This window comes from Triticum urartu, chromosome 2A (genome assembly GCF_056163025.1).
Source record: "Triticum urartu cultivar PI428250 chromosome 2A, HENAU_Tu73, whole genome shotgun sequence".
Classification (NCBI taxonomy): domain Eukaryota; kingdom Viridiplantae; phylum Streptophyta; class Magnoliopsida; order Poales; family Poaceae; genus Triticum; species Triticum urartu.
The window spans coordinates 138,391,568-138,403,739 of NC_141874.1; positions in this window are offsets into that span (position 1 = coordinate 138,391,568).

Here is a 12,172-nt window from a genome sequence, read left to right on the forward strand (position 1 = left end):
TAAAAGAAAAGTTTTTCTTGAGAGGTTAAACAAGTCCAAAAACATATTTGAAAAGTTTTCACTGGGGAAAAACTCCATAAATCAAGGGAGAAAAAGGTTCAAAAATAAAAAGGGAGCCCAGAAAATAAAAGTTTTAATTTCTTGGCAAAATTTTAATTTATTAAAACAAGGTCAAAATTTTGGGGTGTCACAACACTACCCCCCTTAAGAAAAATCTCGTCCTCGAGATTTGATAAGGGTTGTTTTTTCGAAAATATCTTCCCTGTTAGTTGGAATCAAAAAGCTTACTCATAGCACAAACTTTGTGTGGCCGGGGTTGGTTTTTGGTACGCTCGAAGTAAAATGCAACCGTTCACCGACGTACACAAGCATGGTAAAAAAAATCGAGGCGCTCAAGCAAACATCATTCAATCATGGCGACACTCAAATACAGGGCGTGGCCGTACTAAGGCTCGGTACTAATCGAGTAAATTAGTCTACCTCGTTCATATCCAAGCGGGCGTGCCTTGTGGATGTCGAGGCTTCTCCTCTGGTCTCACTGTCGGGATTAGCTGGAGTGGGTTGAGGGGCTGCAGGCTCAGGGTAGCGATGATGACCATCTCGGGGATTGTTGGCCACAACCCCGTTTGAGTGTGCTCCCAAGAGGCGACGAAGCACTTCTGGGGTCATCAAAGCACCTTGGCCGACGGCTGGGGCAGATCTCAGGGACTCGATCGGGTGTCCAAACAGCACGACTGGGTTGTCGGCGTTGGGCTCGTTCTCTTCTCTCGCCGGGGCTCGACGAACCAGCTCTCCACGAGCTGCGATTATATCAATGGTGATTTGATCGAACAGTTCCTCTAGTGCACCTACATAGCGCACTAGATGCAACAATGCAGGATCTTTCTCGTGATCTCCGTTGGCAACTTGGGGTGGCCTACCATACCCTTCACGTCTGGGGTAGTAGTGGAACGAGCGACAGTTAACTCTGGGCGACAAGTGCCGGAGATGAACTATAGCTTCTCGAGCAGCTAGTTGAATGGCTTATGGCTCAAAGGAAGTCGCCCTTCCAGTGAACCTGTAGGGGCGCTCGGGTGCTAGACCCCTACCATAGATGTGCACAGTGGCCCAGAATTGACGGCTCTCACCGCTCATGGACCCTTGGTACACAACATATTCTGGGGGCTCTTCTAACGCATAGGCACGACGGGTGAGGTTTGCGAGTATGGTCACAAAGCCTCCAAGCTTGGTTGCCGTGGTCTCATTGTGCACGACAGGGCCAGGCATTGTGGCTCGGTTTGGGTAGAGGTTGTGCAGTGCTGAGTTGGGGCTAGCGTGCCCTTTTTATAGAAAAAAGGGGACGAAGTCTTCCTTCGCACGCTTGCGAATGAGACGCCTTGGGTGCTGGTCACTGGTGCGTGATCGACAGCTAGGTTGATAGGTTGGGCACCGACTGCAAAACGTGTCGGGGTCACTGTGTGGCTATCTTGCATGAGAAGCTTGGCTGGGGTTTGGTTATGGCCTGGTGGGTTGGTTTACCTAGGTTTTTCGACCTGGCTAGATAGGATTAGCCAATGGTCAGCCTGGCTCTGATACCAAGTCTGTCGCGACCGGTTTTCCGGGTATTAATTTCCAGAAAATGGCCGTTGTGCTCACCAGCCCCAGGATTACTGTTAGCTGATGAGGCACCAGCTTGATACAGAAATTCCAAGCAAAAATACAAAATGTGTAGTACAAGACCATTGTGGCCTATGAGTACATCAAATGGTTTCTAGTGGTTGAGGGCGGAAGCGGTTTGTGGATCACCACGGTCTATGGGACTCCATTTCCCACAGGAACAGCTGACCAGGTTAACTCCTATCTTCGCGAGGCTGCTATCACCGTTGCTTAGGTCCCGAGGCTGTCATCGCCACGCTCCTCTTCAAGCAAGCAATCTGGCCAAGACAATAGCCAGGGACAAGCCAGTGAGTACTTTGAATGTACTCACAAACATTAAGAACACAGGTATAATATAATTGATCAACATACACTGAAATATTCTATGATCACATCGTCAGTCATAAATAAAATCTTGATGCATGCAAGCAGGTTATTTATATGCAACCGAAATATGCAATGACAGAATAGAAATAAAATGCACTGATCGGATGTCTGAAGCGACGTCTTGAAAGGATAGTAAAAGCGAGCATGCCTCAATCGGGCGTCTTAGTGACACCACGTAAGGGGCTTATAAAGTAAATAAAATAACAAGCATGCCACAGTCGGGCGTCTGAGCGACGCCACATAAAGGGCTTATGAGAAAATGAAATAACAAACATGCCTCAGTCGGGTGTCTGAGCGACGCCACATAAAGGGCTTATGAGAAAATGGAATAACAAACATGCCACAGTCGGGCGTCTGAGCGACGCCGCATAAAGGGCTTATAATCATAGTAAATATCCAGGAGGTGGTACGGTCCCAGGGATATTCATTATTTCAAACAATGCAAACGGTTAGTCCATAATGATAACAATCATAACCATCATATATCACATGTCATCATCAATATTCGAGTTTAGTGGTTTCTCCTCCGAGGACCGACACTAAGACCGACACTTGACCCATCCCAGACTGTAATCCTTAACCATGGACACGGCTATTCGAATAGGTTTAATATCTCTGCAGAGAGTGTACTCTTTGCCCACGAGTAACGGATTCCTTTAGTCCATCGGACTAATTCCGTCTACGGTCTTTTAATTGAAACACACCTGACTTGCACACACCAGCTTTTACTCGTGTCTAGAATCACCCATGACACCTGTTAAGCAAAACTCTAAGTGGGGAGGCTACAACCTCGCGTAGCATGGGATCAAATTTCTATCGCGCGCTCTAAGGGGTGCCCCCCTCTCGGTCCCAACCGGATACACCCATGCCCCCGGACCAGGTGGCATGCCTACCGGCTACAACCGGTATCTTCCACCATGGCCTCTCTGTACGGTGTGTGCCAAGACAAGGGTTAACAACTTACTGAACCATACCCCACCTACGGTAGGGACCAGTGGCAGTACGAGACAAGTATGGGGGTTACCAGAACAAGACTCGATCTATGGCCGACTCAGGAGGCTTATGAGTTCCCTGCATGACATGTATATCAAATATATTTCAACCGACGAAATCACCACCCATTATACCTTACTATGCCATACCGGACATAACCGTCCCGACGGGGACCGGCGACAAGCTCACTCCTACCCAAGGCAGAGGCTTTCCCGGATTCCTTTCCGGCATGCATGCAAGGCACATGAGGATGATTACCATCACAAGTATATACATTCCCAACAGCAAGGAAAATCACTAATATGCATTCATGCAAATGATCGTATCACCACATAAAATAATGAGTTCTCCGAAATGAGGTGGTGTTATAAACGTGTCAACCAACACATCAAAAATATTCTTTACAGGGTTAAAGATGCTTGCCTTCATGGTGTGGAAAGACAGGGTGCACTCCAAATCTTTTGAAAGCTTTCTTCTCTTCAAAAATCCTATTTTCAAAAATATGCAAATAACACATACTTCAAAAACGGTACAAAAAAGTTGTTTGGAAAATTTTCAAATAAATCTTAAAATAAACTAAACGGAATTTGAGAGATGTAGGAAAAAGAATCAATTCATTTGGAGTTATATTTAAAAAGTTATAGACAGTCAAAGCTCTGGTCAAAATCTGTTTTTAAAAGAAAATCCAGAAAAGAAAACGGTTCGAATGGAATTACGCTTTCGCACAGAGGAGACGTACTTGAGCCTTTACGCCTCCACTTATCCAGCATGGATCGCGCGGGGAGTCACTGATAGTGGGCCCGCCTGGCCCACTGGTCAGGTTTGACTGGTCTTCCCTCCCCTCCTTTCTCTCTGCCCGAGCGGGGCGGAACTCCGGCGATGCTCGCCGGCGAACAGCGGCACTGTTCGCGAAACAGAGATCACCCGCGGGTTCAGGGGGTCGAGGCGGTCACTCTAGTGGTCGCTTTGGTCTCTGGGGTGGACGGAGCTGCCGGCGGCGAGCTCCGCAGCGGACGGTGGCCGTCGGGCGAAGTGAGTTCGGGGCTACGGTGGTTCCTGACCAAAGTCATGTAGGGGGATGGACTCACGAGAGGGAGAGGGGGCTCCTGGTGAAGAGAATGGAGAGGAGGAGGCCTTGGTGATGCCGGAATGGCAGGGGCAGTGGCGGCGGCTGGAGTTGCCGGAGAGGAAGAAGACGACCTCCCCAGGTCGATTGGCTGCCATGGGGGGGAACTGGAGGAGTGTACTGAGGTTGCATGAGTGCGGGGACGAGCTCGGGCTTCCTTTTATAGGCGAGGCAAGGCGGTTCCGCGGCGGCCGTGGATAAGTTCACCGGCGAACCGCCTTCCTGTAGCTAGGGCGACGTGGCGGCGACGAGCGCTAGCAGACGAGCGGGGGATAAGCTTGCGAAGCTCCAGGGGGCAGGTGGCGAGCTGGGTGGCTCGGGCAGCGCCGACCGTGGCAGGGCGCACTGCGGATGCCGGCGTGCCTCCAAGAGGGCTCTGGCGGTGGCTCTGTAGGGCGCCAGGGCGGGCTGGCGTGTTGTGGCGAGAAGGGGAGCACGTGGCGTGGTTCTGCAGTGTGGGCCAAGCCAGGGGCACGACGCGGCGGCTCGTGTGCGCGGCTGCAGTTGGCGCGCTCTGGGCGCGCCCAGTGCACGCCTACCAGCTGCTCGGCGAAATGCCATGGCACTCCAGAGCGCTCGGTTGGAGCTGGGGTTTAGCAGGTCTAGGCTAGGGCTTGCAAGGAGATCAGTGGACAAGCTTAATGGGTCAGAGGATCAAGTTCATAACACAAACTTACACTCATGCCAAATCTGTTCATGCCCATAGGGTGTTTTTCAAAATGCCAGAGGCATCTAGGCAGTTCTTGGAGGGGCCAAAATCTCCAGATAGAAGTCTCTTTGGATGCACAAGAGGGTGGTGAGGTTAGTTGGTGGAAAGCACAAACTTGCTAGTGCAAGTTTTGCAGAACTTCAAATCTGGACAGGATGTGAATGGCGTTATTTCACGAACCAAAAATATGCCAATGGTTGCATGCTCCTGGACTTAGGGGTTTGGTAGGGCTGTCTACAAGTAGGAGAAGGCACAAGGTTACTGGAGCAAAAATAAATAGGGTTGAAGTAGAAATCACAAGGCTGGACCAGAATGGAAAAGAGGTTGATTCACTCAAAATTTTCAAAGAACAGCACTAGGTTTTTGCATAATGTTGAATCATATGTTACTATCAACATCCCATAATTTTGGTGGAGGCTAGAAATAAATATTTAAATGGGTTGTAGTGCAAAATTGCACTCTGGACCAGAGAAGAAAAATTGGGTGCACAGCTCAAAATATTTCATGAATAAAAGATATTTTTGTATAAAAGTGATTTAAAAACATCACATGACATCTCCAAATTTTGGTTGGAACTTTAAGTGAATTTATCAAATTGTTGTAGTTCAAATATGGCCATATAACCTTGGAAAACCATTTTTCAAGAAAATACAAATTAAGCAAATTAATTATGTAATTAGTTCTACTAATAAAAGAAAAGTTTTTCTTGAGAGGTTAAACAAGTCCAAAAACATATTTGAAAAGTTTTCACTTTGGGGAAAAACTCCATAAATCAAGGGAGAAAAAGGTTCAAAAATAAAAAGGGAGCCCAGAAAATAAAAGTTTTAATTTCTTGGCAAAATTTTAATTTATTAAAACAAGGTCAAAATTTTGGGGTGTCACACGAATGAGGCCCAGGTTGCCCTCCAGGAGATCCAGGAGGCCAAGAAGATCACAGCGGGTAAGGCATTTAAGATGCAAAGCAGGTATGCGGAGAAGAAGTACCTTTTATTAACCCGGGTTCGGAGTTCCTCAGGAGCATTTGCGGATTTGCCACGTAGTGTATCAGACGCCGCGGAGTTCTACCGATCCGGAGGAGGAGGTTCTACGGAGAAGCTATTCTGGTCACAGTATGCGGTGCACGAGCATCCCGTGTCCTTCACTGATCAGCTGAAATAGCTGGTGGACCTGCATAGGGTGGCCGAACTATCCATGAAGGATTTCATAATCTGGCTATGGCCAGCCAAAGGTATGCCAAGTAGCTACATTGGATTGTGAGGCGAATGGTGAACGCCTGTCCTCGGCTGGACGTCGTCAAGCGCTCAGCCTGCATTGAAGGTGCGCGCATGGCCTTTGCCCGTTGCAAGATGTGGTGGGCAAAGATGGACGCCGTTGAGGTGACCAGAGGGCCACCGGAGGGCAAGGAACACCGCGCACCCGAACGGTATTTTGCGGATGTTTTGGAGGGTTCTCGTCTTGCGGTAGCACAATGTTCGCAGGATATTGTATTTGAGTAAATGCATTCATGTTACCTTTGCCTTGTATTATGGGAACAAAGCCTGTTTTGTAGTGTAATATTATTATGCTTGGAATTGTTTCCTCCTGTGTGGCCGTTTTGTATGTAATCTAAGGGTTGTCCAGTCGTCGGCTTCTGCCCTCATGTAAGTACTACGGAGGTGTTCGGGGTGGAATCTAAACAATCTTGATCCAATTGTATGGTCCTTGAAGGAGTTGCTTAGCGCAACGAACAAGGCAATCAGACTGTACGGCTTAAACGCTCTCACTTAGCCATAGGAGTTTTATAATAAAGCATAGGTGTAGCCCCTGGTTCGAACCAGGGGGCTGTCAGCATCTGATCGGGAAGTGCCGATCTTTCGCATAATGCGAAAAAAATCTCCAACGATTTGTGACCCTCGAACAGCTGACCAGCTCTCGCCGTATCATGACAGTTACTTTTCGGCTTTCTCTACTGAGGTGCTCACCTGGTCAAGGCCAGGGCACAATCACAGTAGTTCTCCCTTTACTACCCTAGCCGATTTAGCGGAACATAGGGTAGCAAGCACAGGAGTCGGGCAACCCAACTATTGACCAAAGACATGATTCGGAGCCAATGCATATAGTGCTAAATTCGGGGTGCCAAACTTATCTTTAGGGATTGTTCGGGATTTGTTGCCATATCATGGGGCGATGGGGATCCCCTGGCAAATATGACACATACCAGAGCATACGACCACTAGAAAATAAGAAATATAAAGGAAAATAGAGGGAGAACAGAGATAGGGTCCGGAGCCCTTGAACTTAGCTCATGAACTGTTTCCATTATAGTTGGGTTTATGCGTCCAAGCACATTGGTACAAGATAATGCAAAAAGCAAACGGCTATTTGACATGCCATACCCGAAGGCGGATTGCGCGTGGATCCTGAAAACAGTTTCCCTCTAGGGCTTCCCATGTACGCCTGTGCTCCGTGTCAATCCGGTGTGTTTGTCCTTTGACGGGATCATTAATCAGGCCGTCGAAGGAGGCCCCCATAGGAGAAACCTCATCGGGATTGGGACAGAGGCCGAATTGCTAATCGAGCACTTGACGAGTTGCGATGTCCTGTTGCAATGTGGTCCGGACCCTCTTAATGATGTCCAGGGGCTCGGCAGCCAGACTATCCTGCTACTTGAGAAGGCCGCTTTGTACCTCTGCTCCTAGGGTGGCGGTGTGCTCCTCTATCCAGAGGGAGCGTTCTGTGTTTCCGTTGACTATTATGACGCCACGCGGACCGGGCATCTTCAGCTTGAGATAAGCACAGTGTGGTACCGCATTGAATCTAGCAAATGCGGTTCGTCCGAGTAATGCGTGGTAGCCACTGCGGAAGGGGGCGATATCGAAGATTAACTCCTCGCTTCGGAAGTTGTCCGGGGAACCGAAGACCACCTCCAGCGTGATTGAGCCCGTGAAACGGGCCTCAACGCCTGGTATGACTCCTTTAAAGGTAGTCTTTGTGGGTTTGATTCGTGAGGGATTAATGCCCATCTGCCGCACTGTATCCTGATAGAGCAGGTTGAGGTTGCTACCGCCGTCCATTAGGACTCGTGTTAGGTGAAATCCGTCGATGATTGGGTTGAGGACCAGTGCGGCTGATCCGCCATGTCGGATACTAGTTGGATGATCTCGACGATCGAAGGTGGTCGGGAATGACGACCACGGATTGAATTTTGGGGCGACTGGCTCTACCACGTAGACGTCCCTAAGTGCTCGCTTGCGCTCCCTTTTGGGGATGTGTGTAGCGTATATCATGTTCACCATTTTGACTTGAGGGGGGAATTTCTTCTGCCCTCCGGTGTTCGGCTACTGGGGTTCTTCGTCCTCGTCCTCACTTTGTGATCCCTTTTCTTTGTTTTCGGCAACAGTCTCTGTTGGTGTGATTGGCTTGTTTTTCTAGGGTACCATGTATTTGGCATGGACGATCGAGTATGCGATCCAGGCTGGATGGTCCCTCATTGTTCCTTTTGCAGGGCTTCTTTTGCTGTCCGTACATGGAGCCCCTGAATCTGGCGTTAATGGTGGTGTCATCGGTGTTCTCGCCATTGCTTCGGCATTTGTGTCTGTTGCGCCGGATCTTTCTGGAGCTGTTCTTGGCTTCGGAGGGGCCCATCTTGCTGGCTGTGCTTTTGCTATGAGCCAGCCAGCTATCCTCTCCCGCGCAAAAGCGGGTCATGAGTGTCGTAAGGGCTGCCATGGACTTTGGTTTTTCTTGGCCGAGGTGGCGTGCTAGCCATTCGTCACGGATGCTGTGTTTGAAAGCCGCTAGGGCTTCGGCATCCGGACAGTCAACGATCTGGTTCTTTTTGGTTAGGAACCTGGTCCAGAATTTTCTGGCTGATTCTCCAGGTTGTTGAACTATGTGGCTTAAGTCATCGGCATCGGGTGGCCGGACATATGTACCTTGGAAGTTGTCAAGAAAGGCCTCTTCCAAGTCCTCCTAGCTGCCGATGGAATTCTCGGGACAGGCTATTTAGCCAGTGTCTAGCTGGCCCTTTGAGTTTCAGTGGGAGGTATTTGATGGCGTGGAGGTCGTCTCCCCGGGCCATGTGGACGTGGAGAATAAAGTCCTCAATCCATACTGCAGGGTCGGTTGTTCCGTCGTATGATTCAATATTGACGGGCTTGAATCCCTTGGGGAATTCGTGATCCAGCACCTCATCTGTGAAGCAGAGAGGGTGTGCGACACCTCTATATCGGGCCGCATCACGGCGCACCTCCGATGGAGTGCATCTACGGTTATCGGCCCGGGTGTGACTAGGTTTGGCACGCCCGAATAGGTAGCCGTCATCCCGAGTTGGGAAGCTAAAAGTGCAACTATCCCTAGGTGGTTTTGGTAATTCATAACAACATATAGCTCATTGAGCTAATGCTATTCCAAGATGATTATTTCAGGAAAGCTCAATGATTGGCATGGCATGGATGTGAAAGTGGAACCCTCAAAATACTAAGGACAAAGGATTGGCTCAAGCTCAAAAGCTCGAGACTCTTCAATTTATATTTTAGTGATCCAAGATCACATTGAGTCTTTAGGAAAAGCCAATACTATCAAGGAGGGATGAGGTGTTGCTTAATGAGCCTCTTGCTTCATGTGCTTAGTGATATGCTCCAAAACCCTCAACTACTTTCCCATATCCACATATGACCTAAACCCTAAGCCAAACTCGGTCCTACCGATTCTTCCTATCCGGTGCCACCGAGTTTCACTTGTCATTAGCCACTGCCAAACCCTAGCAATTCGGTCCTACCGATAAGGATCTCGGTCTCACCGAGATGGGGTTGCAAACTCTCTGTTTCCCTTTCGTAACTTTTCGGTCTCACCGAAAGAGCGAATCGGTCCCACCGAGATTGCAATGTAAACTCAGTGTTTCCCCTTTGTAACTTTTCGGTCTCACCGAGTTCCACTCGGTCTCACCGAAAGAGCAAATCGGTCCCACCGAGTTTGCCTGACCAACTCTCTGGTTAGCTAATTACCAAATTCGGTCCAACCGAGTTTGTGTAATCGGTCTCACCGAGATTACCTTATGCCCAAACCCTAACCACATCGGTCCTACCGAGTTGCATGTCAGTCCCACCGAAAATCTCTAACGGTCACTAGGTTTACATTTTCGGTCCGACCGAGTTTATTGATTCGGTCCCACCGAGATTGGAAAACTGTGTAACGGTTGGATTTTGTGTGGAGGCTATATATACCCCTCCACCTCCTTCTCATTCGAGGAGAGAGCCATCAGAACACACACACCATTCCAACTCATATATTCTGAGAGAGAACCACCTACTCATGTGTTGAGACCAAGACATTCCTTCCTACCATATGAATCTTGATCTCTAGCCTTCCCAAGTTGCTTTCCACTCAAATCTTCTTTCCACCAAATCCAAATCCTATGAGAGAGAGTTGAGTGTTGGGGAGACTATCATTTGAAGCACAAGAGCAAGGAGTTCATTACCTACACACCATTTGTTACTTCTTGGAGAGTGGTGTCTCCTAGATTGGCTAGGTGTCACTTGGGAGCCTCCGACAAGATTGTGGAGTTGAACCAAGGAGTTTGTAAGGGCAAGGAGATCGCCTACTTCATGAAGATCTACCGCTAGTGAGGCAAGTCCTGTGTGGGCGATGGCCATGGTGGGATAGACAAGGTTGCTTCTTCGTGGACCCTTTGTGGGTGGTTGCTTCTTCGTGGACCCTTCGTGGGTGGAGCCCTGTGTGGACTCGCGCAACCGTTACCCTTGGGTGGAGCCCTGTGTGGACTCGCGCAACCGTTACCCTTCGTGGGTTGAAGTCTCCATCAACGTGGATGTAGGATAGCACCACCTATCCGAACCACGGGAAAAACATCCGTGTCTCCAATTGCGTTTGAAATCTCCAAACCCTTCCCCTTACATTCTTGCAAGTTGCATGCTTTACTTTCCGCTGCCTATATACTCTTTGCATGCTTGCTTGAATCATGTGATGAATGCTTGACTTGTCCTAAATTAGCTAAAGTCTGCCAAGAACTAAAATTGGGAAAAGGTTAAGTTTTTATTTGGTCAAGTAGTCTAATCACCCCCCTCTAGACATACTTTTGATCCTACAAGTGGTATCAGAGCTTTGGTCTCCATTTGCTTTGATCTCCATAGCTTTTGGTGGTCATAGCCTTGGTTTCACAACCTAGGAGAGTATGGCGTCTAGCGAGGGAAATTATCACCGTAGAGGTCCTTACTTTGATGGTACTAATTTTGCTAGTTGGAAGCATAAAATGAAAATGCATATTCTTGGACATAACCCCGCCGTTTGGGCTATTGTGTGTGTTGGTTTGCAAGGTGACTTCTTTGATGGGAGAGAACCGAACCGTGAAGCTACCGCGGATGAGTTGAAGATGTTGCAATACAATGCTCAAGCTTGTGATATTCTCTTCAATGGATTGTGCCCCGAAGAATTCAACAAAATTAGCCGCCTTGAGAATGCAAATGAAATTTGGGACACTTTGATTGATATGCATGAAGGTACCAACTCCGTCAAGGAATCCAAGTTGGATGTGCTTCAAAGCCAACTTGACAAGTTCAAGATGAAGGATGGTGAAGGTGTTGCTGAAATGTACTCTAGGCTTGCTCTCATCACAAATGAGATTGCCGGCTTAGGAAGTGAAGAGATGACCGATAAATTCATCATCAAGAAGATTCTAAGAGCCTTGGATGGAAAATATGATACCGTGTGCACATTGATTCAAATGATGCCCAATTACAAAGATCTCAAGCCAACGGAGGTGATTGGAAGAATTGTTGCTCATGAGATGTCACTTAAGGATAAGGAGGAACTTCACAACAAATCAAGTGGTGCCTATAAAGCCTCATGTGAAGCCCCTACATCATCAAGTGAGAAACAAGACTTCAATGAAGAATTGAGCTTAATGGTGAAGAACTTTAACAAATTCTACAAGAGTAGAAGCAAAGATAGAAGCTCCAAGTCAAGGTCCTACAATGACAAAAGATCTTCTAGTCGAGAGCGAAACTGCTACAATTGTGGAAGACCCGGACACTATTCCAATGAGTGTACGGCTCCCTACAAGAGAAGAGAAGATTCCCCAAAAAGAAGAAGCAAAGGATCACCACCAAGAGAGAGAAGGAGTAGAGATGATCGTTATGAACGAAGATACTCACGGAGAAGCAAGGATTCGGAAAGGAAGGAAAAATCATCAAGGAGCTACACAAGACGAAGACATCAAGCTCATGTTGGTGAATGGGTATCCGGCTCCGACTCCGACAGCCACTCTGAGAGAAGTTATTACTCCGGCTCTGAAGATACTCAAGATGAAGGTGTTGCCGGTCTAGCAC